Genomic DNA, 27896 nt, shown 5'->3' with positions numbered 1-27896 from the left:
TCAGTACTGGAGGTAGGACAGGTATGTGCCCCAGCCCAGTGTCAGGCTATTGATGTAAGTGACTTGGAACTGGGGGGTGGGGTTACAAAGGGGAAGGTCATCAGCTGTGCAGCAGGCCGCACACACCAATCACCTTTGTTGAATTCCTGGAATTTGTCCCTCAGCTAGTGGTAGCTCTTTTCCAGGCTCTAGGCTGCCATGACTCAAGAAGTACCAGACACCAGCACGGAAGAGGCCACCAGTTGTCAATGAGGACTTTCCTGAGAATGTTTGGATGCAGGGATCAGGCAGTCCAGCCAGAGGTAGCAGTAGTGTAGGAAGGGGCCCATGCTGCCGTCCATTAGCAAACATACTCACTGAGCGCAGTGGGTCAAACTTCTTGCCCGGCCAGGACTCACATCTCCCAGGACTGACACACCAGTCCCAATTGCCATGAGAATACCACAACCCAACATGTTGGTAATGGGCAGCGCACGGCCTTGGACCATGGGCTGGCCTACTGCCCATTGGCTATCATGTGTGGGAAAAAGACTATTTTTTTAACCCTTGCCTTAAATGACATATTAATTCACAGCTAAAATGACACTCGAGGACTATCAACCTGATTAGAAATATTACAATATTTATCTCATGTTTCTGTAGCTGTCCCTCTTCTGCTAAATAACTATTAAAAAAACCACAGAAGCAAATAACATAAAACCTGGGTGTTAGTTAGTCTGTTTGATCACAAAATCATGATTCTAAATGGTCCAACAAGGTTGGGAAATTGTCTGAAGCCAAGATGAAATAGAATATATTCAGAGAACCTTTCACTAGTTGACAGGGACACTTTATCTTTCACCATTTTTTTCACAATCTGCCTTATGGCCAGGACAGTAGAGGTTCCTAAAATCTGAAGTCTTCTGTTTCCCTTTCTCTTCTATCTGACTATAGATGATCAGGGCCCAGAACTTGTGTACTGTAGCCACACTGGCCATCTGGCTCTGTGTGTGTGTGTGTGTGTGTGTGTGTGTGTGTGTGTACACCTGTGTGTTCTAGCTTCTTTACTTTTAAATTATGAGTGAGCTAAGTCAGGCTTATACTATTTCCTGGTATCTTCCATACATGAGGGGGAGAGCTGAGGTCACCCTTCAGCATGGGAGAACCAAAATGAGTTCTCTACTCTGGTTTAGATCAAAGACGTCTGTGTTTTGTCAATCTTGGGACACATGCCCAACATTAATAAAGTATTTTCATTTTTGTATTCATCTCTTTTTGTCTACAAACCATTGGACAGAACCTTGGAAGGGAAAAGGGGTAAGTCTTAGGCCTCGATTCCCAGTAGGTCCAGATGGAACACAAGCCCAGAGTGTGACGTAGTTGCTGGGAAAACTGATGTTATTTTAGGTGGCATTGCTAGAATTGTGCAGAGTCCAGAAAAAAGCAGTGATAACCTTTCATTTGGCAATGATCAGATGATAGAAAAATAATGCTTACTTTGGAGCTCCACACTAAAAGAGGTGATACAAAGAGTGTTGATTGAGATAATAAGCAGTTAGAGGTCACATAAGGTCTAGTAAGGAGAACTGAGGCTATGTAAACTAGACTGGAAAGGAACATATTGATGGCCTTGGGCATTTGAAGGGTCATGTGAGAGTGGGTGTGGACAAAGCCAGCTCCATTTATGGGTAGAGAGCTAGACCTGAGAACCGGCTGTGGCAGGAAGATAGTTTTAGAGCAAAGAAGAGTTTTCTGACTGAGCTGGTTTAGCTAAAGCATGGTGTTCTCTGGCTCATGAGGTAGTGACACTATCATTGGAAGTGACCAGAAAGAGGCTTAACAGTCATTTTTCAAGGTTGAAACTAAGGATCCTAACTCAGAATAAACTGAACTAGTAGCCTCCAGATGCCTTTCTTACCAGGATTCTGTACTCTCAGGAGATAGAAGCTCATAGGTTAACAGATGGACTTGATTTAACAAAGAGAGCTTTGATCTGTATGGTCAATGTATATAATTAGTATCCACCAATATTTAGTTCTTCTCTACTTTTGGTTACACAGAAAATTATAAATTCTATCCCTTGGCGTTAGGTATGGCCATGTAAACATGTCACTTCTGAGCCAAAGTGATTAGCCGCAGAGGCTTGACTTTCTTGACTTTTTCATCTGCAACAGTGAGAAGTGTTGAGATGGTGAGGCCAAAAAATGGAAACCATTTGAATGGCTAAATATAAAGATGAACTGTCCTGAAGCGTCACTTAGATCTACAGCAGGCTTCTTGAGAGCGAGAGATTGACTTTTTGTGGTAAGCCACAGAGAAACGGAAGTTGTCATGGCAGCAATATTTCACCTATATATTTTGGGAACAGAGGGTGTGTGAGTTTCGGATAGGAAAGAAACTGGAGAACCTGGTGAGATAAGTAAAGGGAGAGCTATGAATCAGATCTACTGAAGCTGTAAATATTCACAGAACATCGAAGTGTTAAGCGCATTTCTAAAGTTCCCTCTGGGGCCCTGAATAGGTGTCCTTCACTGTTAAATGAGAAATATCTGACATGAACTATTTAAAACCAATAAGGCTCTGGATCATGAAAGGAAGTTGGGTGAGGCTTCTGGAGTTCCCACCTTTGTGGGGAAGATACTCCTTTTGTGGGGAAAAAGCAACACCACTGTGTCAGCAGACAAATCCCATCTGGGTCTCTGCAGAATCTGCCGATAATCATAAACTGGTTCCTTCTAAAGACTGCTTCTTTTATACATGTAGAAACTGAGGTCTCCCAGGTTTGAGTGAGCTTATAACTGCGTCTCTTGGTCTTCTGTCTCCTCACCAAGCCAGGCCAAGGCGATTGCACAATGGACTCATTTTTTCAAAGGAGAATCAAACAACACTCCCAGACACCTTGTCAACAGCCCTGGGCTGGAGAGGAAAGGCTGCACTCCTCACAGAAGCTCAATTTACAGCAGGGCTCACCCTTTGCCCCAAGGCAGCTTTGATCACCGTGAAGTTTCCACAAACACAGAATGAATGAGGAAGAAGATGGCTGTGTTTTTAACTTGATCTACACTGATGAGAACTAAGGAATACGCAGTCTTCAGCACAAAGATTTTCCCAAATGACTGTCAGCTTTCCCTTTAAAGTAGAGGCTTAAAATAGTTATATATTTTGTTTGCTTTTTATCAATTCTGATATCATAATTAAGATTTAATGAGGACAGTCACTTTGACCGACTTAGTTCAGCAGAGAACAAGTCCAGAAAGCAGGCTGCCTGCCTTCAAAACTCAGTTATCTGCTTTCAACTTTTTTGGCTGTGTGGCTTTGGGCAAATTACTTAACCAATATGTGCTTCAGTTTTCTCATCAGTTCAGTGGGTTTTGTAATAGTATCTACCTTGTAAAGTTATTGTGGGATAAAATGTGTTAATATATGTAAAGCGATTGGAAAAGTGCTTGGCATGTGGTAAGTATTCAAGAAGTAGTATTTATGTTTTGCTAAGTTCTTGACTGGCAGCCAACCAAATTCCAAAAACTGTGAACAGTCTCTGTGTGCTCAAGTCTAGGGGGCTTTTAAAATAAGGTAATTCATAGCTTCCCCCTAACAGCCTTGAAAGTTATTCAGAAAGAAAAATTAAACTAAGCAACAATCCAAAGATTATGAGTAAGAATAAGTTAGGAATGAGCAAGAGATCTCACTTAAAACTAAAGAATAATGAGAAATAGACAGGAAACTAACAGCATATACTACAACCGTGGTATCACATGATCACCTCTAATTATAGGGATGCTGGGGAAAAATTGTTTTCAATGGCTAGTGAGATGAAAGCAAACATTTGCAAGGTTTTCTGGAAAGTTATGCTTTCCTGCTCAAGAGCTGTACCTTCTTCTTCATTTCATCTTCCTCCTCTTTCTCAGAAAACAAGATTATCTGTTTCCAACTAAGAAAGATGACAAGAACTTCAGACTCCTCATTCCTGACAGTCTTAAGCCTCTGAACCACAACTAGGTGAGTGAGAAAAACACAAAACAAAACTGTAATATTTTATGCTACTATTGAGCGGGCTTTCCTATTTGTGAAAAAAAAGCAAACTTTAATACCGTAACTGTGACTTCTGTGCAAATGGACAAATGTATCAAAAGTGAAAAAAAAGGGAGAGAGAGAAAAGAGGCTCGTGAGAACTATAGCGTAGTCAATGATCTACCAATTTCTTACTTCCACATATTTTTAATTTTAATTTTTTAATTTATTGATTTTAAACAGAAAGGAAAGGAGTGAGAGAGAAACATTGATTTGTTGTTACACCTATTCATGCATTCATTGGTGGATTCTTGTAAGTGCCCTGACTGGGGATCAAAACCACAACCATAGCCCTGGCTGGTTGGCTCAGTGGTAGAGCGTTGGCCTGGCATGCAGGAGTCCTGGGTTCAATTCCCAGCCAGGGCACACAGGAGAAGCACCCATCTGCTTCTCCACCCCTCCTCCTCTCTTTCCTCTCTGTCTCTCTCTTCCCCTCCCGCAGCCAAGGCTCCATTGGAGCAAAGTTGGCCCAGGCGCTGAGGATGGCTCTATGGCCTCTGCCTCAGGTGCTAGAATGGCTCTGGTTGCAACAGAGCGGTGCCCCAGATGGGCAGAGCATCGCCCCCTGGTGGGCATGCCAGGTGGATCCCAGTCAGGTGCATGCAGGAGTCTGTCTGACTGCCTCCCCATTTCCAACTTCAGAAAAATACAAAAAAAAAAAAAATTGAATAACCCCCCCCCACACACAACCATAGAGTATCAGGATGATGCTCTAATCATCTGGGATACCTGACCAGGGCCCACCATCTTATTAAAAAGTATTTTAATGGCATGGAACCTGAAAATAATGTAGAATTTAGTCAGGGACAAGCCAATATTAAATGATAGTGTTGATACCTCTATCTGTTCCCTCAGAAGCCAAAAAATAAAGGATTTAAAGATAGATGGATAATTAAAAGCTAATTAAGAAGCAACAAAAACTGAAAAAAAATTAATATATACTTAAAGCAAAAAGAAGGTACCATGAAAAGAGAACGCAAAAGACTTAGAGATTACAGATATCATTGCCAGGTTAACAGATTTGTTAGGCTTCCTAGAAAATAAGGAGGGAAAATATCAAAGAATATAAAGTAAAAGAAAAAGATATATATATATATCTTAAAAATTTGAAGAACAGAAATTTCAGAAAGGGATGATGGAGAAGATTAAGGAAAGAAAATTACCAAAGTAATAATATACAAGAATGTATTTCAGGAGGAAACAATGAACAAGAACAGAGACTAACAGCAGTTCTTTTTCTTGTACCTACATGTCTAAAGCTAAAAAGAAAGTGATAGAGCTAATATACTCATAATTAGTCTGAAACATAAACTTACATAACCCCTTTGAAGATCATTTGACATTAAGGACCACAAGAAAAGTAATTTTTATTAACTCAGATATCCCATGTGTAGAAATTTGTCTGAAAAAAATACTTCCAAAATCAGAAAATTTGCATATGCAAAATGCTCTTTATAATACTAATATAATAATAAAAAGTTGGAAATAATTTTTAAATGTTTGTTAATTAAGAAATGGGAAAGGAACTCAAAAGAAAATAATGCAAGTCATCAATAAACAAATTACGTTATAAAAGAAAGTACAGTAACAACAACTTAACTGTTTTGTCCAGCAAATTGACAAAATTTTAAAAAAGTAATGTCCAATGTTGTCTAAGATGTGGGTAAACACAACTTCGTTCTCTAATGGTGAGAGTGAGGACTGATACAACATTTCTAAAGGCTATTTTCTTTTTAAAAATTTAGGTTAAAATACATTCTTTTTGACCTGGCAATTCTACTTCTGAATATTTTACATTAAGAAATAATTCATTGATTGATCATATAAATGTGTACACATGAAGATTTTATTAAATGACATTTATAATGTGAAAATGCTACAAATGATGTATGTCCTTCAGCAAAGAACTGAAGCACTAGGGAGAGACACGGGCTACCATGGCAGCATGTGGGCACCATGCAGGTCTGAATAGATGAGTGCAAGGTCAAACTTTATGAAGTTCAAAATTCAAGTGATGAATGGTATGCCTTGTATGATCCTACTTTGGTGAGTATATCTCCTATTGAAAATGTAAATAGAAATATTGAAAATGTTTGGAATTCTATGTACCTTAATTAGAAGGAATGCTATCACAGACTTCTTACATTTTGAGGAATTCTTTTTCTTTTTAACTTTCAGAATTGCTAAACATCTTCTTTACAACTCATTACCATTTTAATCATTTAAAAATACACACAGCCGGCCCTGGTCGATTGGCTCAGCGGTAGAGCGTCGGCCTGGCGTGCGGGGGACCGGGTTCGATTCCCTGCCAGGGCACATAGGAGAAGCGCCCATTTGCTTCTCCACCCCCGCCCCCTCCTTCCTCTCTGTCTCTCTCTTCCCCTCCCGCAGCCAAGGCTCCATTGGAGCAAAGATGGCCCCGGCGCTGGGGATGGCTCCTTGGCCTCTGCCCCAGGCACTAGAGTGGCTCTGGTCGCGGCAGAGCGACGCCCCGGAGGGGCAGAGCATCGCCCCCTGGTGGGCAGAGCGTCGCCCCTGGTGGGCGTGCCGGGTGGATCCCGGTGGGGCGCATGCGGGAGTCTGTCTGACTGTCTCTCCCCGTTTCCAGCTTCAGAAAAGAAAAAAAAAATACACACAGCCATTTTTCTGGGGGTAGAGGAAGAAAATAGAGAATGCCTGCCCTCTGCCCCCAGCCTCAGTGGCACAGAGAGCAGAGAACAAAGTCTTCCCTTCAGGTGGGTGTGCATGTTTTAAAGCCGTGAGACTGGATGCCAACCAAGCACCTTATTAGTGCCAAATCAAAATGGGTCATCTGGAGCCCACGTCGTCACTTCTGAAAGGTTTCCTCTTGTGTACGTTTAGGTAATAGCCTTGTGTAGGTTCAACTCATTCATTTACTTAGAGGCACTTCTCACAACTAGTTTATCTTGGAGTGTTCATCAGGAAGTCACATAATTTAAAGTGATACATCCTTTGCTAAACTTTGCTGAGGCTTTTATTACTAACATGAATATTTGGCCACACCTAGTTTAGATTTTCCATCCTATAACATAAAAACCTTGGGCCTTGAATGTACTCCATTGATAAAGTAAACTTCAATTTGTCTTCATTTCTTTTTCTTTTTTTAAAATTCATTTCAGAGGAAGGGTGAGAGAAAGAGAAAGAGAGAGACAGAAACATCAATCTGTCCCTGTATGTTCACTGACTGGGGATGGAATCAGCAACCTCTGTGCTTTGGGATGATCCTCTAACCCAGTGGTCACCAACCCCTGGGCCACAGACCGGTACCGGTTCGTGGGCCATTTGGTACCGGTCCGCAGAGAAAGAATAAATAACTTACATTATTTCCATTTTATTTATATTTAAGTCTAAACGATGTTTTATTTTTTAAAAATGACCAGATTCCCTGTTACATCTGTCTAAGACTCACTCTTGACGCTTGTCTCATAAGTTCGACAATTATATTTAAAAATACCACAGTTTTTATGCCGGTCGCATAATTTTATTTTGTGCATTTATCCGTCCCACCCTAAAGGTCAGTCCATGAAAATATTTTCAGACATTAAACCAGTTTGTGGCCCAAAAAAGGTTGGGAACCACTGCTCTAACCAGCTGAGCTATCCAGCCATTTCTTAACTCTCCAAATATTCTTTTACTTTGCTTTGTGCCTGACCCTGTTAGTAAATGAAGATATCATGGCATTATGGGTTGAATTATGTTCCCCCATCATTTGTATACTGAAGTCCTAACCTTCAGTGCTTTGGAATGTGACCTTATTTGAAAATAGGGGTTTTATAGGGGTAATTAACATAAGGAGAGGTCATTAGAATGGGTCATTAATTCAATGTGACTCATGTCCTAATCAAGGGGACATTTGGAGACAAAGACATGCATAGAAGTAAAATGCCTTGTGAACATGAAGATGGCCATCTAAAATCCGAGAAGAGACCTGGAACACATCCCACCAACACCTTGACTTCTGACTTTTCTCCTCCAGACTGTGCAAGAATACATTTTTGTTCAAGCCACTCAGTTTGTGGTGCTTTGTTAAGGCTGCCCCAGCAAGCCAAGACACCGGGGGTCAGGTTTGGGCCTTACCCTCAGGAAGCTTCATGTGTAGGGAGGGAGAATAGCAACCAAATCTACACATGAAGAAACATGGCATGAGGTAGGACAGGCAAGATGACCCACTCCACAGGCAGTTATCATGGTCAAACATCTGTGTGTCTCTCCAGAGGACTGAATCTGGGTTTCAGTTTGGCCAAGTGTTTCTATGCGCCACTTTTTAACTAAAAGGCAAAAAAGACCAGCTTCACTGTAGGTGTCAGAGAGTAAAACCTTAAAAGCATCATCACTTCTCACTTAAAAATTAAGTTGAGGAAAATATTATTCCTTGAGGACTGGGTGAAGGGTAAGCCAGAGCAGCATGGAGCTGCTGGAGTAGGCAGTTAGTAGGCATAAACAGAGCAGGAACAGTAGGCCAGGTACAGAGTCTCTAGGGCAGAAAGAAAGTTCAGGGTGCCTAGCAATAGGCAAAACTAGAGAAAACAACTAATTACAGGTTAAGACCTCGCCCCCAGGGTGACATTTTTTTTCCAATAGCCTGTGGTTAGTCATGAAGATTAGACATCTTTAGAGGAGGAACAAGGAACCAGAGAATCACCTCATATGACCCCTATACAAGGACAGGGGATGACAGGACAGGCCCTCATAGGTCAGTTTAAAGAAGGAGGTAGTTAGTCCTTCCTGGGGCTAAAAGGAGTTGTTGTCAACACCCCAGGGGCAGCTTTTTGCCTCATTTGCTGGATTCTTTCTTTCAAGTGTACTTTCACTTTGCTTGCTGAATAAATTTTTTCTTGCACTAGAGTCCTTGGCTCTGAATTCTTTCTCAGCTGAACTCAAGACTCGAGGTCCTGCATCGCCACCAACAGCACAAGTCTGTTGTGTTCCCTTCCCAGACGTTCCTTTCACACACCTGTGCTTCATGGTTAAAGCCCAGTAAAGCAAACCCAAAGGTGGCCTGGATGTTGCCCACTTACTTGCTCACCCTCTGAGGGTGCTGGTAAAGTATGCTGCCCCATCCCATGCACAGGGAGTGCCAGGTTGGAGGCCACCGGCACATGACTTTCAAATCTCAGGAGCAGAAATGAAAGCATTCTTCTTGGGTAGCTGTCATGGTTTGTCTTTATTAAGGACAATGTAAATAATGGCATGTGATCATGTTCTCCCCTTCTTATGGGCCATTTAGAATGCCAGAAACCCTTTTTAGACCACTCAAAAATGTGTGGAATCTTGAAGTGCATTTCCATGCTTCATTTTATTATTTCTACCATTTTTATCCTATACCAACTTCTATTTCAACTCACATCAATAAGTGTTTATGTGAATATAAAGCCAGTAGCCAGGGCCAGGGCCACCACAGCTGCCCGGCCCATGCAGGTTCGCATTGGATTCAGACAGTCGGTAAAGAAACAACGGAGCCAAGAACTGGTGGGCCATTAGCTTTAATCCTAGCTTGTACCCGGTGGGCAAGCAAAAACACACACTGGGCTCCAAAACCCATTCACGTTCAGTGCTCACAAAGCTACTGACTTATCTGAGTTTCCTAGAATCAAAGGTTCCTAGCTCACTGGACTTATTCACCTCTGTTCCCCATCTCCTTCCTTCTCCCTGCACAAACTCTGTACAAACTGACTTCTCACTCAACGCTCCGCCATCTTGGCTGCTTCTCCTGGCCTCCTCCACGTGGCCTTTCTCTGCTCTCTGCTCTCTCCTCTAATGCTAATCTCAGGAACCAAGAGAGCAAGATCCCGTTCTGCCCCCATTTTATAATGCAGAAATCAAAACCTTTAATCCAATATACAAAATAGGGAAGTCTCTAATACAAAGTCACTTCTCTGAGTCATGATGGGATTGTACCACCCCACATCAAAAAGGGTGGGAAAGGCTTAGTCCAAAAACCAAGCCCCAGGCTACAAAGATCCTGCCTGCCCACAGCCCACAGAGACACACATTAATATCACCTGGGCAATGGCTTTCCCGTGGGCAGCGCCATCTTTAACAAAATGAGCATAACACATTTTATCTGCCCAACAGTGAAGAAGGGCATGGATGTGCTATTTTGAACTTCGTGGATTAGTCTGCGGGCCACACAAAATTGTTCGGCGGGCCGCGAGTTTGAGACCCCTGCTCTAGAGCCACCGCAGGAAGCAGAACCAGGCTGCAAGCTCAGAGCAGCGGTATCCAGCACAATGTAGTCACCGTTCTCCTACAAACCTCATCTCATTATAAAAGCAGATGCTTCACAGCTCAGGATCGCAGCATCTAAGTCAGGTCCAGGGACTTGCAAACCAAAAGGTACAACAATGAGAAAGAGGGGCAGGATAACTGCAGTAGACACTTCCACGAAACAGGGGATGAAAACAAGGCACCTGGTAACCACTGGTGTCCTGCTGGGCTCCTGCAGACTCCTGCTGTGAGGCCAGCACAGTCCCCAGAAGTGCCTCCCAGTCCACTGTTCCAACAAGCTCTCACATTCACTCTCTTGGACACCCTTCCTTTTGTGTTCACAGCTGAGTAGCTTTTTCAGCCTGAATCTTGTCCATACATATTTGGAACCCTTTTGGGTGGTCAAGTTTTACTGTCTCAGTCTCTGTTATAACTGTGTGGTTATTTAGATCCCTTGAATGAAGCTCCTCACTAAACAAACAAAACAACAGCTATAAGAAACGGTTTCTCAAATGAAAGGCTGAGCTAACACAGAAGTTAGAAATTCACAGAATAATTTGGAAATATTAATACTAGGGGCTAATCCAGGTTTTGTAAAATATTAAACTTATAAAACTTGGAGGACCTCTTTAAGAAAAAGAATACTAAACTGAAAAAAAAAATGAGATTTAGCTTTTTGGAAAGAACTCATGCAAATGAAGAGTTTTAAGTGTATCCTTTGAGATGGCAGTAGAAATATTGAGAAACTGTAGATATTCTTAAATATGCATATTGGAATAGCTAAGATAACTATTAATAGAACAGACATAAAGTGTATATTTGTAAGAGAAATAGAGGGAAAACAATGGAATTGGATTTTAAGGCACTTTGTCCAAATTAAGGCATAAAAGAAGATAACAAAGAAAGAATAAAATAGTAAAAATTGCATAGTAATATTGTGGCCAAAAATCTTAATCACACTACAGTTGACCTTTAAATGACACAAATTTTGAGCAATATTAATCAAGAAAAAGAGGAAAAGCACAAAAAGTGGGAATTGAAAGGAATATAAATATAAAGAAATATAATAATAATATTTTAGAACTTAAATTAATAACAAAGAAATACATAAATACAACAAATGATATAGGTACATATGTACAAAAGTATAATTTATTAAAATTGTTTCAAGAAGAAGTAGAAAACATTCCTAGTTGCTAATATTTTCACAAAGGAAATACCAGACCTATGTGCTATTGAAGTTGATTTCTATCAAATATCAAAGAACAAATAATTCTATCTCATACATATTCTTCCAAGGAATAAAAGAAGCGAAGCACATATTAACCCATTTTATGAGGTCATCTTATGCCTGGCACTAAGACTAAACAAGAAACCTCAAGAAAATAAAACTATGCTTCAATTTCCTTTGAAAATTGGAATATAAAATCCTAAACAAAATACTATAAAAAAAGTCAAAATACTTTAAAGTAAATGTGCAGAGAACATGAGTCATGTCTACTTTGAGATCTTCCCAGGAATACAAAAGCAAAAGGAAAAGAAAACATCACAGACATGAACAACAGTGTGGAGATCACTGGAGTGGGGCTAGAGGAGGAAAATGGTATAGGGGGCATAAATGTGATGGATGAAAACTTGACTTGGGGGTGGTGGACACACAATATGGTGGACAGAGATGTGTTGTAGAATTGGTCACCTGAAACCTGTATAATTATGTTAACACTGTCACACTAATAAACAAAAAATAAATAAATAAGGTCAATTAATATAATTCACTATGTCAGCAACTTAAGAAAGCAAGACCAAATATTTGTGTTTATAGATACAAAAATCTGTCTGAAAAATTTTAATATTTATGCATGACTTAAAAACAAGACAAAACTATACACAATAGTAAAACAGCAAAGGCTGAGAGGAACATCCTTAACTTGATAAAGGGCCTCAACAAAGCCTACAGCAAATTATACATCAAGATGTTTAAGGTTGACCTTAAGATCAGAGAAATTACAAGAATGGCTGATTTCACCTTTTCTGTTCAGTAATGTATTAAAGAGCTTAGCCAGTGCAATAACAGGGGGAAAAGTAAATAAAAATGGAAGAGATTGCAAAGCCACAATCAACACTGTCATTATTTGTGGAAGTTAAGACTTTCCACATAGAACACCCAAAAAAACCTAGAACTATATTATTAAATTTAATAGAAAAATATACTACCACATTTGTTGGAATAAAAAAAATCAATATACAAGCCAAATGCATTTCTAAACACCAGCAATATGAAATTGTAAAATATAGTTTAAAAAAGACTACACTAAAAAGTATACAAAAGATGATAAAGACAATATTTAGGGTGCCCATTTGCTTGAAGGATTAGTTGAAGTGCAATTGAGGAGAGGCACACAGGGCCTTTCTAATTCATGGGTAAGGGTTTACTTCTTAAACTGGATGGTAGATTTTATTTATTTTTTTGTTTCAAATGTACAGGTACTCTTTTATGCATGACTTACTTTTGCAATCAATTATTTTTATTATTAAAAAACAGCTCATACTCTTTTATGTATGATAGTACTTGCAATTATTTTTATTATTAAAATAAAGCAGAGGCATACAACTATATGGCAGTCATTGTCAAGATTGTACATGGAAAATGATGAAACTGGGGAAATTTAAGTTGGAAAAGGATATTGAGGATCCCTGGATCTCAAATGCCAAGTTAAAGAACTTCTATTTTGTTCCAAAGAAACAGCTGTATAGTCTGTCAAGACACAATAAATGTATATACAAGCCAATAGTTGACTAAATTATGCCAATGTTTTAGGAAGCTAAGTGACAAAGTACTGGGATAGTCATTTTGGAATTTTAGGAATGGCTTTCTATGCTTCTTGATGTACTTTGGTCATTTTCTAGAAGTTAAAGCCTATTCTCCTCAGCTTCCCTGAGCTTTTCAGTGAGAAGGGTCAGGGTGCTACTCAGTTACAAGATGTTCTGTCACAGTCACCTTAGCCAGAACTCCTCTTTGTCCAGTAGCAAAAGGCTCATAAGATGAGGTGGCCTTGCAGGGTCATACATGCACTACCAGCCCATAGCCTGCAGGGACTGACCTCCATGCCACCCCCAAATACAAATAAGGTTTGACTTCTGGATTCATTCTCCGCTTGTCTCTCTGTCTCTGCTTCTGCCCAGAGTCTGATCTCCTTGGGGGCTCATTCTCTCTGTCCTGCACTTGCTTTCTGAATGGGGACAGATTTGGTTCCCCTATTTTGATCCTCATCACTATTATTATGCACTGACCTTGTCACTCTCGTTTCCAGAAAAATTTCAGATTCCCAGGTTCCCAGCTCTGGACCACAGACATAACCAACCTTCTCTGGCCAGACCACCCATGGTTTCGGCTCCCCAGGTCATTGAAATAAAAAGGCTTAGGCCCTGATTAGCTTATGTCCTTAGATCAGTGTTGGAATAGATCCTTACAGTATTTGGTCTTGATCATAGTTTGAAAACCTGTAGGTTACAGCCATTAGTGGGTTGTGAAATCATTTTTATGGGTCATATTTACCATTAATTTTTTTCACAAAGTAGAATTAAATAAAAACAGAACAGTAAATATCAAATTGCCTTTCACATGGTAAGGGCATGTACTCTTTTTTATATAACTTATATTTTACTTATCTGTAAGCACTGAATTTTGGACAAAATTGGGTCCCCCTCAAAATTCCTATGTTGAAATCCGTAAAGCTGGTGCTTCAGAATATGACTACATTTTGGAGATAAGATCTTTAAAGGAACGATTAAGTTAAACAAGGCTGTGAGGGTGAGTGTTGGCTGGTCTCTTTATAAGAAGAGGAAACTTGGATGCAAGAAGAGGCCCCAGGGACGTGCATAGAGGAAAGACCATGTGAGGACACGGAGAAAGGCAGCCATCTACAAGCCAAGGAGAGAGGCCTCCAGATAAACTAACCCTGCTGACAGTTTGATCTTGGACTTCTAGCCTCTAGAGCAATAAGAAATAGATTTTTGATGTTAAATCCCCCAGTATCGCATTTTGTTATGGCAGGAGACATGGAATATAATTCATATGGTGGATTCACACAAAAAACGTTAGTCACTGGGCTTAGATTGTCTCAAAGAGCCCTTTAAACTGTAAGATTAATGGAAGTTGACAAGAGTAAAGGCCTGTTCTCTAGTTTGCAAGGAAGCTTTCTAGAGGTTTTCACTTCCCATCATCATCCCCAAGAATGTGCCTCAACACCATGTTTACAGTCACAGATTATGTCTCTGAGAACTTTGGAATCCTGTACCTATGGCTCCCATCATGAAGACAAAAACACTCGAGTATGCAGGAATTAGCTGCAAGAGTCCAGGGACCAGACAGCTGCTTTGCAGCAAAGGGTTAAAAAAAAGAAACGGGACTTTTGAAATGTTCCTTCAGGACCAGGTATGCAGTCTCCTTAACACTGGGTCTCTTGTGTGATGAGATAACTTTAGTGAGGTATAGAGGTTTCTGGATCCTGTTCCATTTCCACCCATGAATTCACCCCTGAGCACCATCCCAATGTCAATGAGGGTGTGTCCTTTTCTAGCAAAGTGGGCCCCATCCTGGCTGGAGCAATAATAGGCTTACCACAACATAGTCCAAAGGTGTCTGTAAACATGGTCCCCAGAGTGCCATTTGATGACAACCTCCTCTTGGCAGGTCTGCATGGAGTATCCAAGTCTTATTCTCATAGTGGCTGTACAGCCTCCCAGGCCTGCTGCTAAAAAGATTTCTGTCTCCAAAAATAATCTCTAAATGATGATTAACACGACCCTGCCATAATTCATCCTCTCCAACGAAGTGAAAGGAGGCTAATGCCCAGCTTCTGGCACGACCATAGAGTGAGTATTGGAAGAGGAGGTGGCCGTGACTTCAGCCTTTGGCAGGAGGCTGTGGACTGGAGGGGAAGCCAGGCCAGCAGCAGGAGCCCTGGGCACAGGATGCCTGGCATGAGCATTGCCTTCTGGCCAGGGCCAAGGAACAGTGTGAAGTTCCTCCACCATTATTCCCAGAGCTTTGGGAGTCTGTCACCTGACCTGACCATACCACCATGCCTGGGTGTAACTGAGATTTCACTTTTCCAAAAGTTCTTGATAGAAATTTGAGCATCAGGCAACAGTGGTCTGGTTGTTGGACTTGATCCCTAATTATGAGAACATTTCTCCATGTACCATTGGGCCTCCTGTTGACCTGAGGTAGAGACCAAAGATCCCTGCAAATCATTCCATTCTAGATATGGTTTTATTCAAGGCTGATTTATAAGACCAGAGACTCATCACTTGCATTAAGGGAGGGATTCCTTGGGCCTCTGCATGCAAACTTTCTTCACATACTCCCCACCACCACCACCACCTCCACCCCCACCACCACTCATCAGGGCTCTGGTTAATCTGGAACATTTTCAGGCTGAGAAGAGAAGAAGGATGGAGTCTCCAATGAAATAGGAGGAGCTTATTTAGCATGACCAATTGTGTGACTCATCTTCACAACAGCCCTGTGAGTGACAATCATAGTACTTGCTTTGCATATGAAGAGACTAAGTCCTGTAAGTTTAATAACTTGCCATAGATCACCAAGCTCAGGAAGGGAATTCAAACACAGTTGACTTGCTGGTTGGGATCTATGGTCTTCATACTTTCCTCCACACCAAAGTGGGAAAACATATTATACTTGGTCCCAAGAGATACAAGTAGGAATGAAGAGGACACCCAAGGATGACAGAGAATTTGATGGAAAGTCTTCAGAGGCTTCCCCAAAGCATTGAGGGTGACACTAAAGGGCAGACCCTGGAGATGGTTCATGGCCAACCCCAGGTTGTATGGTCAGTTCTGCCCTTTGAAGTTGCTTTTCTTTATTAGTTTTGGAGACACTGGCCCTCCAGGGAGACACAGTCATGTGGCAGAAAGCTCAGGGGCTGGGGTCAGGCTTAACTGCACAGTTTACTGGCCAGGGAGACTCTTGGGCAAGTACTGGCCCTCTCAGTACCTGTGTCCTCATTTGGAAAATGAAAATGACACCATCTCTCACCATTCCTGAGAAGATTCAGCCCTGTGCTGGACACCTCTCTTCCCTTACACCACATGAGAGTAGCTGGCATGTGTGCACATACTTCTCACTTATGGTTTGTTATGTGTGGAGGTGCTGAAGTCAAATGGAAAATGTATACTTCTTCCACAGAACTCTCCTTGTTTGAATGAACTGAATCTTTATTTTCCTTTTACAAGCAAAGTGGTTTTCATTAATTTGTGCCAGACCATTTAATATATTCTTAGGTTTCTACAGCGTTCTTGTTTCACTTAATTTTCTGGATTTCCAAGAAAGTTTAAGGATTTGGTTTGGTGAAAGACTGTGAAGGGCCTGAGAGAAATAAGAAAAATGGAAAGCAATTTCTTTGCAATAAGACTTTAGTTTAAAAAGTGGCACAATCTTATTCTGAGGTTTTTGTTAAATATCTAGATCTTGTTTCTTGCTGAACAAAGTAAGATTGGTAAGATCAAGCCAACAACATAAGGCATACTGTTCTGTTTGTTTAATGCAGATCATTAATCAGTCATTAAATCCCTGGTCAGTGAGTCAAAGATGTTTTGAAGAAATATTCAGCCCTGGCCGGTTGTCTCAGTGGTAGAGCATCAACTCAGCAGGTAGATGTACTGGGTTCAATTCCTGGTCAGGGCACACAGGAGAAGAGCCCATCTGCTTCTTCACCCTTCCCCCTCTCACTTCTCTCTCTCTCTCTCTCACTCTCCCTTTCTCTCTCTCTCTCTCCCTCTCTTCCCCTCCTGCAGACATGGCTCAATTGGAGCAAGTTGGCCCCTGGTGCTGAGGATAGCTCCATGGCCTTTGCCTCAAGCACTAAAAAGAGCCTGGTTGCTGAGTAACAGAGCCAAGTTGGCCCCAGATGATCAGAACATTGCTCCCTATTGGGCTTGCCAGGTGCATCCTGGTCAGGGTACATGTGGGAATCTGTCTATCTGTCTCCCCTCCTCTCACTAAATTAAGGGACAAAAAAAGAAATATTCACTGTAAGCAGCCTAAAAGCTACCTGGGAATGCTGCAAGATCTCCATAGAGAACCAAGCCCACTCAACTGGATTGTTCCTCCTGTCTTACAGCTGAAAACATGGAAGCATAGCAATTTGCCTGAGTTCCCAGAGCAAGTGAGAAGAATCTGATTGACCTAGAAGATTCCAAAAGCTTTCATTGAAGTTGTGGGTGTGAGGGGATAAAAAGGGGAAGAGAGAAAGCAAGAGGAAAAAAATGAGAAAGGGGAAGAAAGTAAGAGAAATAGAGGGATAGAAGGGGAAGGGAAGGAGAAAGGAAGAGTGAGAGATGGGGAGAAAAAGGGAGAAAGAAAGAATTTGAAGAAGAAAAATAAGAAGAGACCTATGGGGGACCTGAAGATGGCAGGGGAGCAGGCAGACACACAAACTCCCAGATCTCACCACCAAACTGAAATACAAGTCAATTTAGGAACAATCAGCATGAAAAAACAACTCAGAACTACAAGAACAGCTCTCAAAAACAAAGGCACAAAGAAGAAGCCACAGCAAACCTGGTAGGGAGCGCCTGAATCTCCCCTGCTTACAGGAACGGAGTGAAGGGTGAGGCACTCCAGGGAAAAGAGCAGGAAATACTGCTCACAGCCACATGCCTGGTGACCAGGGAACGAGGTGTGTTGAAAGGACTGGCTTATCTTCCAAGTGAAAAGGGAAGAGAGAGAGACAGACGGTGAGGGGCAGAGGAATGCAAGGGATGACCTAAAAATCTGACTCATCTTGTGCTGGAGCCAGCCATAGCTGGGGGAGGGACTTATTCTTCCACAAAACAAAAGACTAAATTACTTTTGGATCACAGATCTGCAGACATCTCCCCAGTTCCTATCAGCACAACAAGATACAGCTGAAAACAAGAAGTGGGGAGGAGGGGCAGTAACTCATGTCTCCATGGAGATCTGAGATACACCTCCCCCTACTGAAGCTGAGAAAACACCCTGCCCCCAGAAAGTGTAACTGGTAGAAGAGGCCTTTAGAGTCTCAGGTTATACCCACCTCATTCCTGGATACAGTTTCAAGGAAGCCCCCTGCTGAGATCAGTAAACAAGACTATCACCTGTTAAGAAAACAAACAAATCAAGACTTCAAAGTGGCCCAAATCCTAAAGTGGATTACAATAATAGCTGATGCCAACCCAAGAAGACCAAGAAATAAAACAATTCAAAACTGGAGGCAGACAACATCAAGCCTAAATTCAATCAGCTCTACAAACAAAACAGCCAAACACACAGACATAATGAGAAGACAGAGAAGTGCAATCCAATGAAACCACAAGAGAAACCTCCAGAAAATGAACGGAGTGATATGGAAATAACCAAACTTCCGGATGTGGAGTTCAAAATAATGATTGTAAGGATGCTTAGGGATCTCAGAACAACAATGGATGGTCATTATGAACACCTAAATAAAGAAATAGCAAGTATAAAAAAGGATATTGAAATATTAAAAAAGAATCAGTCGGAGATGACAAATACAATATCAGAAATGAAGACCACAATGGAAGGAATTAAAAACAGGATGGAAAGAGCTGAGGATCGAATCAGTGAGTTGGAGGACAACTGAAATGAAGGTATGTAAAGCAGAGAGGAAAAAAGAAAAGAGACTCAAAGAGTATGAGGAAACTCTTAGAGAGCTCTGTGACAATATGAAGAGAAATAACATCCACATCATAGGGGTTCCTGAAGAAGAAGAGAAAGAACAAAGGATAGAGACCTTGTTCAATCATATCATAGCTGAAAACTTCCTTAAATTAATGCAGGAGAAACTCTCACAAGATCAAGAAGCACAGAGAACTCCATTAAAGAGAAACCCAAAGAAACCTATACCAGCGGTTCTCAACCTGTAGGTCATGACCCCGGCAGGGGTCGAATGACCAAAACACAGGGGTCGCCTAAAGCCATCGGAAATACATATTTTATTTTAAAATGTATTGTATAATAAATATGTATTTTCCAATGGCTTTAGGCGACCCCTGAGTTTTGGTTGTTCGAATCCTACCCGGGTCGCGACACACAGGTTGAGAACAGCTGACCTACACGAAGACACATCATAATTAAAATACCAAAGCTAAGTGATAAAGAGAAAATACTAAAAGCTGCAAGAGAAAAAAAAGCTATCACCTACAAAGGAGCCCCCAATAGGATGACATTTGACTTCTCAACAGAAACACTTGAGGCCAGAAGGGAATAGCAAGAAATATTCAAAGTAATGCAGAACAAGAACCTACAACCAAGACTACTCTATCCAGCAAGACTATCATTTAAAATCGAAGGAGAAATAAAAAGCTTCTCAGACAAAAAAAAAAACAAAAAAAAAACTCAAGAAATTCATTACAACCAAACCAATGCTGCAGGGAATGTTAAGGGGCCTGTTGTAAACAGATCAAAGTTGGAAAAGAATATAGCAAAAAAGGACTACAACTTAAAAGAATAAAATGGCAATAAACAACTACATATCAATAATAACCTTAAATGTAAATGGATTAAATAATCCAATCAAAAGACATAGGGTGGCTGCATGGATAAGAAAACAGGGCACGTATATATGCTGTACAAGAGACACACCTGAAAAAAAAAGATGCACATAGACTGAATCTAAAGGATGGAAAAAAACATTTCATGCAAATGAAAATGAAAAAAAAGCTGGGAAAGCAATACTTGTATCAGACAAAATGGACTCTAAAACAAAGGTATAGTAAGAGATAAAGAAGGCCACTACATAATGATAAAGGGAGTAATCCAACAGGAAGATATAACTATTATAAATATCTATGCAGGCTCTGGCTGGTTGGCTCAGCGGTAGAGCGTCGGCCTGGCATGCGGGGGACCCGGGTTCGATTCCCGGCCAGGGCACATAGGAGAAGCGTCCATTTGCTTCTCCAACCCCCCACCCAGGTGCTAGAGTGGCTCTGGTCGCAGCAGAGTGATGCCCCGGAGGGGCAGAGCATCGCCCCCTGGTGGGCAGAGCATTGCCCCTGGTAAGCGTGCCAGGTGGATCCCATTAGGGTGCATGCAGGAGTCTGTCTGACTGTCTCTCCCCATTTCCAGCTTCAGAAAAATACAATATATATATATATATATATATATATATATATATATATATATGCACCTAATATAGGAGCACCTAAATATATAAAGCAGACTTTGATGGATTTAAGGGCAGAATCAACAGCAATACTATAATAGTAGGGGATTTCAATACCCCACTAACATCACTAGATAGATCCTCAAGAAAGAAAATTAACAAAGAAACAGCAGACTTATTGGAAACACTAGATCAACTCGATTTAATAGATATCTTCAGATCCTTTCATCCTAAAGCAGCAGAATATACATTCTTTTCAAGTGCTCACAGTACATTCTCTAGGATAGACCATATGTTAGGGCACAAAAGTGGTCTCAACAAATTTAAGAAGATTGAAATCATATCAAGCACTTTCTCTGATCACAGTGGCATGAAACTAGAAATCAACCACAACAGAGAAGCTCAAAAATTCTCAAACACATGGAAACTAAATGGATGGGTGTTAAATAATGAATGGATTAAGAATGAGATCAAAAAAGAAATAAAAAATTTCCTAGAAACGAATGACAATAAGCATACAACAACTCCAAATTTATGGGACACAGCAAAAGCAGTACTGAGAGCGAAGTTCATAGCACTAAAGGCACACTTTAAGAAACTTGAAAAAGCTCAAATAAACAACTTGGCCCTGCAACTAAAAGAACTTAGAAAAAAACCAGCAAGTAAAGCCCAAATGTAGTAGAAGGAAGAAAATAATAAAGATCAGAGCAGAAATAAATGACATAGAGGCTAAAGAAACAATAAAGAGGATCAATGAAACTAGGAGTTGGTTCTTTGAAAAGATAAACAAGATCAATGAACCTTTAACTAGACTCACCAAGAAAAAGAGAGAGAGGACTCAAATGAATAAAATTAGAAATGAGAGTGAAGAAATAACAACTGACACAACACAAATACAAAATATTGTAAGAAAATACTATGAAGAACTTTATGCCAAAAAACTAGACAACCTAGATGAAATGGACAAATTCCTTGAAACATACAATCTTCCAAAAATCATTCTGGAAGAATAAGAAAACCTAAACAGATCAATTACACCAAATGAGATCAAAACAGTTATCAAAAAACTCCCAACAAAGAAAAGTCCTGGGCCTGATGGGTTCACAAGTGAATTCTACCAAATATTCAAAGAAGAACTAACTCCTATCCTTCTCAAGCTATTTCAAAAAATCCAAGAGGAAGGAAGACTTCCAAACTCCTTTTATGAGGTGAGCATAATCCTGATTCCAAAACCCAGTCAAAGACAACACAAAGAAAGAAAATGATAGGCCAATATCCCTGATGAATTTAGATACTAAAATCCTCAACAAAATATTAGCAAACCGGATCCAACAATACATGAAATAAATCATACACCATGATGAAGTGGAAATTATTCTGGGGAGGCAAAGCTGGTACAATATTCGCAAATCAATCAATGTGATTTATCACATAAACAAAAGGAAGGAGAAAAACCACATGATAATTTCAATAGATGCAGAAAAAACATGATAAAATCCAGCACCTGTTCATGATCAAAACTCTCAGCAAATTGGGAATACAGGGAACATATCTTAACATGATAAAAGCCATCTATGACAAACCCACAGCCAACATCATAATCAATGGGCAAAAATTAAAAGCAATCCCCTTAAGATCAGGAACAAGGCAGGGATGCCCCCTTTCACCACTCTTATTCAACAGAGTCCTGGAAGTCCTAGCCACAGCAATCAGACAAGAAGAAGAAATAAAAGGCATTCAAGTTGGAAAAGAAGCAGTAAAACTATCATTTGCAGATGATATGATATTGTATAGAGAAAACCCTAAAGTCTCAGTCAAAAAACTACTGGACCTGATAAATGAATTCAGCAAAGTGGCAGGATATAAAATTAATACTCAGAAATCAGAGGCATTTTTATATACCAACAATGAACAGTCAGAAAGAGAAATTAAGGAAACAATCCCCTTCACTATTACAACCAAAAAAATATAGTACCTAGGAGTAAATTTAACCAAGGAGACTAAAACTTGTACTCGGAAAATTATAAAACATTGATAAAAGAAATCAAGGAAGATACAAGCAAGTGGAAGCATATACCGTGCTCATGGTTAGGAAGAATAAACATCCTTAAAATGTCTACATTATCCAAAGCAACTTATATATTCAATGCAATACCAATTTAAGTACCAATGACATACTTCAAAGATATAGATCACATATTCCAAAAATTTATATGGAACCAAAAAAGAACTCGAATAGCCTCAGCAATCTTAAAAAAAAAAAGTAAAGTGGAAGGTATCACACTTCCTGATATCAAGTTATACTACAAGGCCATTGTACTCAAAACAGCCTGGTACTGGCATAAGAACAGGCATATAGATCAATGGAACAGAACAGAGAACCCAGAAATAAACCCACAGCTTTATGGACAACTGATATTCAACAAAGAAGTTAAGAAAATACAGTGGAATAAAGACAGCCTCTTTAATAAATGGTGCTGAGGAAATTGGACAGGCATATGCAAAAAAATGAAACTAGACCACTAACTTACACCATTTACAAAAATACACTCAAAATAGATAAAAGACTTAAATGTAAGCCGTGAAACCATAAGCATCTTAGAAGTAAACATAGGCTGTAAGCTCTCCAACATCTCTTGCAGCAATATTTTTGCTGATTTATCTCCATGGGCAAGTGAAATAAAAAAGACAAGATTAACAAATGGGACTATGTCAAACTAAAAAGCTTTTGCACAGCTAAAGACAATAAGAATAGAATAAAAAGACAAACTACACAATGGGAGAACATATTTGACAGTATGTCTGATAAGAGATTAATAACCAAAATTATAAAGAACTTGTAAATCTCAACACCAGAAAGACAAATAATCCAATCAAAAAATGGGCAAAAGAAATGAATAGACTCTTCTCCAAAGAGGACATACAGATGGCCAATAGGCATATGAAAAAATGCTCAACATCACTAATCATTAGATAAATGCAAATTAAAACCACAATGAGATATCATCTCACAGCAGCCAGAATGGCACTCATCAACAAAACAACACAGAATAAGTGCTGGCGAGGATGTGGAGAAAAGGGAACCCTCCTGCACTGCTGGTGGGAATGCAGACTGGTGCAGCCTCTGTGGAAAACAGTATGGAGATTCCTCAAAAAATTGAAAATCAAACTGCCTTTTGATTCAGCCATCCTACTTTTAGGAATATACCCCAAGAACACCATAGAACTGTTCCAGAAGGAGAAAAGCACCCCCATGTTTATGGCAGCATTGTTCACAATAGCGAAGATCTGGAAACAGCCCAAGTGTCCGTCAGAGGACGAGTGGATTAAAAAGCTTTGGTACATATATACTATGGAATACTACTCAGCCATAAGAAATGATGACATCGGATCATTTACAATAACATGGAATGGCCTTGATAACATTATACGGTGTGAAGCAAGTAAATCAGAAAAAGCTAAGAACTATATGAATCCATACAAAGGTGGGACATAAAAATGAGACTCAGAGACATGGACAAGAATGTGATGGTGCGGGGGGGGGGGGAGTTTGTAGGGGGGGGATAGGGAGAGGAAGGATAGAGAGGAGGTGGGGGGAGGGGAGGGGCACAAAAAAACCAGATAGAAGGTGACAGAAGACAATTTGACTTCGGGTGAGGGGTATACAGCATAATCAAATGTCAAAATAATCTGGAGATGTTTTCTCTCAACATATGTATCCTGATTTATCAATGTCACTGCATTAAATTTAATAAAAAAAAAAAGAGACCGATAGAATTCTGCTGAGATGGGGGGTAAAAACTCAGGGGACTTTAGCTTTCCTATCCCAATATTTGCTTCAGAGGTTAAAGTGACAAAATGACTAGTTAATGGCACTTGATGCTGAGAAATGTTTCCTGGTGGCAGACCTGAGGGAGGGCCATGTACCTGGCCACCCTCCGGCTGTGGGACCCTGAGCAAGTTCTTGCCCTTTTCTCTGAGCAGCTTTCTCACTCAGAGAATGGGGTTAAGAATAGTCCCTAACTTAGGGGTATGTTACAAAGCTCATACTCCCTGGGTGACCCCTCAGGGATACATATCCATAGTTTGATTATGAATATGACAACCCATTGAGAATTTTGACACACAACACATTATTGTTACCATTTGCATGAAATAGATGTGGACACAAAAGCAGCTGTATTTTAGTTCAGGAAATAAGAAGATGATTGCTCAGAGCACTGGGGAGAGACGGTTTCTGGTGTATGTCCAACACCTGGGGCAGAGGGGCCAGCTCGGCCCTGCCCTGGGTGCTCTGGGGGCCTTGGTGGGAACCCCTCACTCGGCCTGTCACTGCTCAGCTTCTCCTCCAAGCCGGACAGCCAGATAAATTAAAAGGGTGCTAGTCAAACTTTATTTTAGATGTGTAATGAGTATTTTTTTTTAGTATCACTATTTATACTAATGCAATATTTAGGATCTATTTGTACTAGAAGTCTGCCATTTATCTGGAACTCAAATGCAATCATTCTGCCTTTTTATTTGTTAAATGTGAGAACCCTGTCCCCAGGGAGAAAGGGAACATGCAAATCAGCAAACATTTCTGTTAGAATTTCTATAGAAAATCTAGGATTTACTAAAAAACAAACAAACAAATAAATAAATAAAACTAGGAAATAACTGCAATTTATACATAATACCTTGCTATAATGCATGGAAGACTCCAATACTTGAAAGTACTTAAGAACTATGGCCTATTTTCTTGAATTTCATATAACCACAACGAAGTTTTATGTGTGGATTTTATATTTCATTGGCTTACCATGACACCTAGTCTCCCTGTCACCAAATCTCCTCTCCCTTGAGTCCTGTCACCTAATATCACCTTCCTCACTTCTTGCTGAAGAAATCAGGGCTTTCCAATGCAATAGCCATGCATAGTACTCTGTCCACACGTCTTCATGTTAATTCTCAAGTGGCTTTCAAATTATTCCAAGTTATATGTACATAAACATGGCAATTTGAAAGTGATGATATTTAATATCTCATAGTGATCTTTCTGCACCCCTCTCACGGTTGCAGTCAGAGCTTCCTCCCCAAGCCAGTGAGCAGACCTGTGGACACTTCTTTCATCCCCCTCCAGTGGAGGGTTTTAGAAGAGAAGAAAAACCAGGGCTTGTATTCCTCTTCAAGCCCTTAAGCACTCAGTTCCCCAAAGATCATTGGTCTGAAAAATATAAAAGTAAAATCTACACGATGGTGCTTTGTTTTCTGAGGTAGAAAGAATGGAATTTGGAATAGAGTCTTTCACCTAGTGGCTGGGACATAGAGAAGAGATCCCATTTCTTCAGACTCCGGTTCTCATCTCAGCTGCCACTCAAATCACCGCACTGGAGGAGGTTTAAATCTGCTCACTCTCTCTACCCCACCACAGCCTTGTCAATACTTATCCTTAGGAAAGGGTTGGTAATTTTTTTCCCCTCAAGTTCCCTATGTGACTTTAATGGCTGCCAGCATCAAGGACAGGTTCTCTGGGAAACTTAGAAACTATTACTCACAGTGAGTCAAACAAGAGAAGACTGGAGAAGACAGAGGAATGTTAGAGACCTACCTATTTTGTCCAAGTTTCTTCTGACTCCCTGTCCAACCCCCACTGACAGTCACACCCTCACTCCTGCCATCCCAGGTCATGGTGAATATGGTTTTTGGCTCTGTCTGCCTACAAGGCATGACCTCCTTGAAGTTGCTCCCCCTGTCCCGACACTCAGGTCAAATCCTGCTCACAGTGCAAACTCAGCAAATGCAGGGTTAGTGAGGGAGCCAGAGTGCAGTTGCTTCTCTCTCACTGTCCGTGGACCTGGCTCCTCTCCATCTGAAGGGGCGGCTTGCAGGACCAGGATCTGCAGCTGCCCCTGAGAAGGGAGAGATCTACACACTTGTCACTCCAGAGCTAACTTTTACCATGTGGAAAACAGAGCCACTCCTCTGGCCATTTAGTGTCCTTTCCAGGAAGGGACACTGTCATAATCAGTCAAGGACATCAACTCCCTTAGGTGCCACACAGGTAGGACAGAGAGGGAACTTTATGAGCAGTGCCAACATCCAGGCTCAGGAAGCTGTTGGAGGCTGGAGGGGACTGTCTTAGTCCATTCAGGCTGCTTTAACAAAATACCAAGGACTGAACGGCTTAAACAACGTTGATGTCTCACAGTACTGGCAGCTGGGAAGTCAAACTCAGCGTGCCAGCATGGTAGAGTTCCGGTGAGAGTGCTCTTCCTGGCAAACAGATAGCTGTCATCCTGCTGTGTCTTCACACAGTGCAGAGAGAGCAGCTCAGGCTCCACCCTCCTGACCTTATCATAACCTAATTACCCCAAAGATAAAAATGAGACTCAGAGACATGGACAAGAATGTGATGGTAACAGGGAGTGGGGTGGAGGGGTGGGGAGGGGGCGAGGAAGGAGAGGGAGGGAGTGGGGGGAGGGTAGCGGCACAAAGAAAACCAGATGGAAGGTGACGGAGGACGATTTGACTTTGAGTGAGGGGTATGCAGCATAATCAAAGGTCAAAATAATCTGGAGATGTTTTCTCGGAACATATGTACCCCGATTTATCAATGTCACTGCATTAAAATTAATAAAAATAAGATAAAAATAAATAAATAAATGCCGTCACAAGGGAGGTTGGGGCTTCAACATATGGATTTGGAGGGCCGAAACATTCAGTAGGGAACATAAGGGAAGTTAGGGCAAGAGAAGTAAGGAAGCAAAAGGGAGAAACACAAGATCTCAGGGGAGCAGCTGCATGCACGGGGAAACATCAAGCCAGGTCGGTGGTTCCTCACCATGCAGTGGTGTTGGGATTAGCATGCTGTGACCCTTGAAGTTGGAGACAAAGCAGTGTTTGTCCCTTGGTCGTCCCTCTCATCTGGGGCCTTCAGAGTTATAGGAAGAGATGAGAGGACAGAAGTGCAGCCTCTTCTTTGGGAAGTGAGAGGCTGTGGGTCACTTACTAGGTTCGTTAATGATGCTTTTCCCAGGGTGACCCAAGCCCACCCGTTTCTGTAGCACCAGCTGGTCAGTTAGCAGATGTGTGGTGAGCTCCAGGTATGCCCAGGTGCTGCACAGGGAGCAAGATGTGCAAGTTCCCATCCCAAGGGACCCGCAACCTGTGTGTGTGTGTGGGGGGGGGGGGGGTGGTGCTAAAGAATCACACAGGAACACCGAGGCCAGAGGCCCAAGTGTGAGGTGGTGTCTGTCTGAGTTCATCTGATGGGGGCACCAAGGAAAACCAACTGGGGAGAGTAGACACTGGTTCCCTTGGGTCCCTGCTGGCTGCAGGCCGAGGCTGGCCAAGTCTTCTACTGAAGCTCTCATTCTGTCCACCCCAGCCTGTGTCCGGGTCCTGAGAACCCTTCTGCCCCACCTCCAGAGGCGGAGAGTAGCAGAGAGCCCAGTCCTCTTGTGACAT

General features: G+C 41.2%; 1 pseudogene; it reads right to left on the bottom strand.

Annotated features, from left to right (window-relative positions):
• LOC136381528 (mpv17-like protein 2) lies at positions 1–27896 on the bottom strand (annotated as a pseudogene).

This window comes from Saccopteryx leptura, chromosome 9 (genome assembly GCF_036850995.1).
Source record: "Saccopteryx leptura isolate mSacLep1 chromosome 9, mSacLep1_pri_phased_curated, whole genome shotgun sequence".
Classification (NCBI taxonomy): domain Eukaryota; kingdom Metazoa; phylum Chordata; class Mammalia; order Chiroptera; family Emballonuridae; genus Saccopteryx; species Saccopteryx leptura.
Note: the sequence above shows the minus strand (reverse complement) of the source record. Positions and strands in the feature narration are given on the sequence as shown.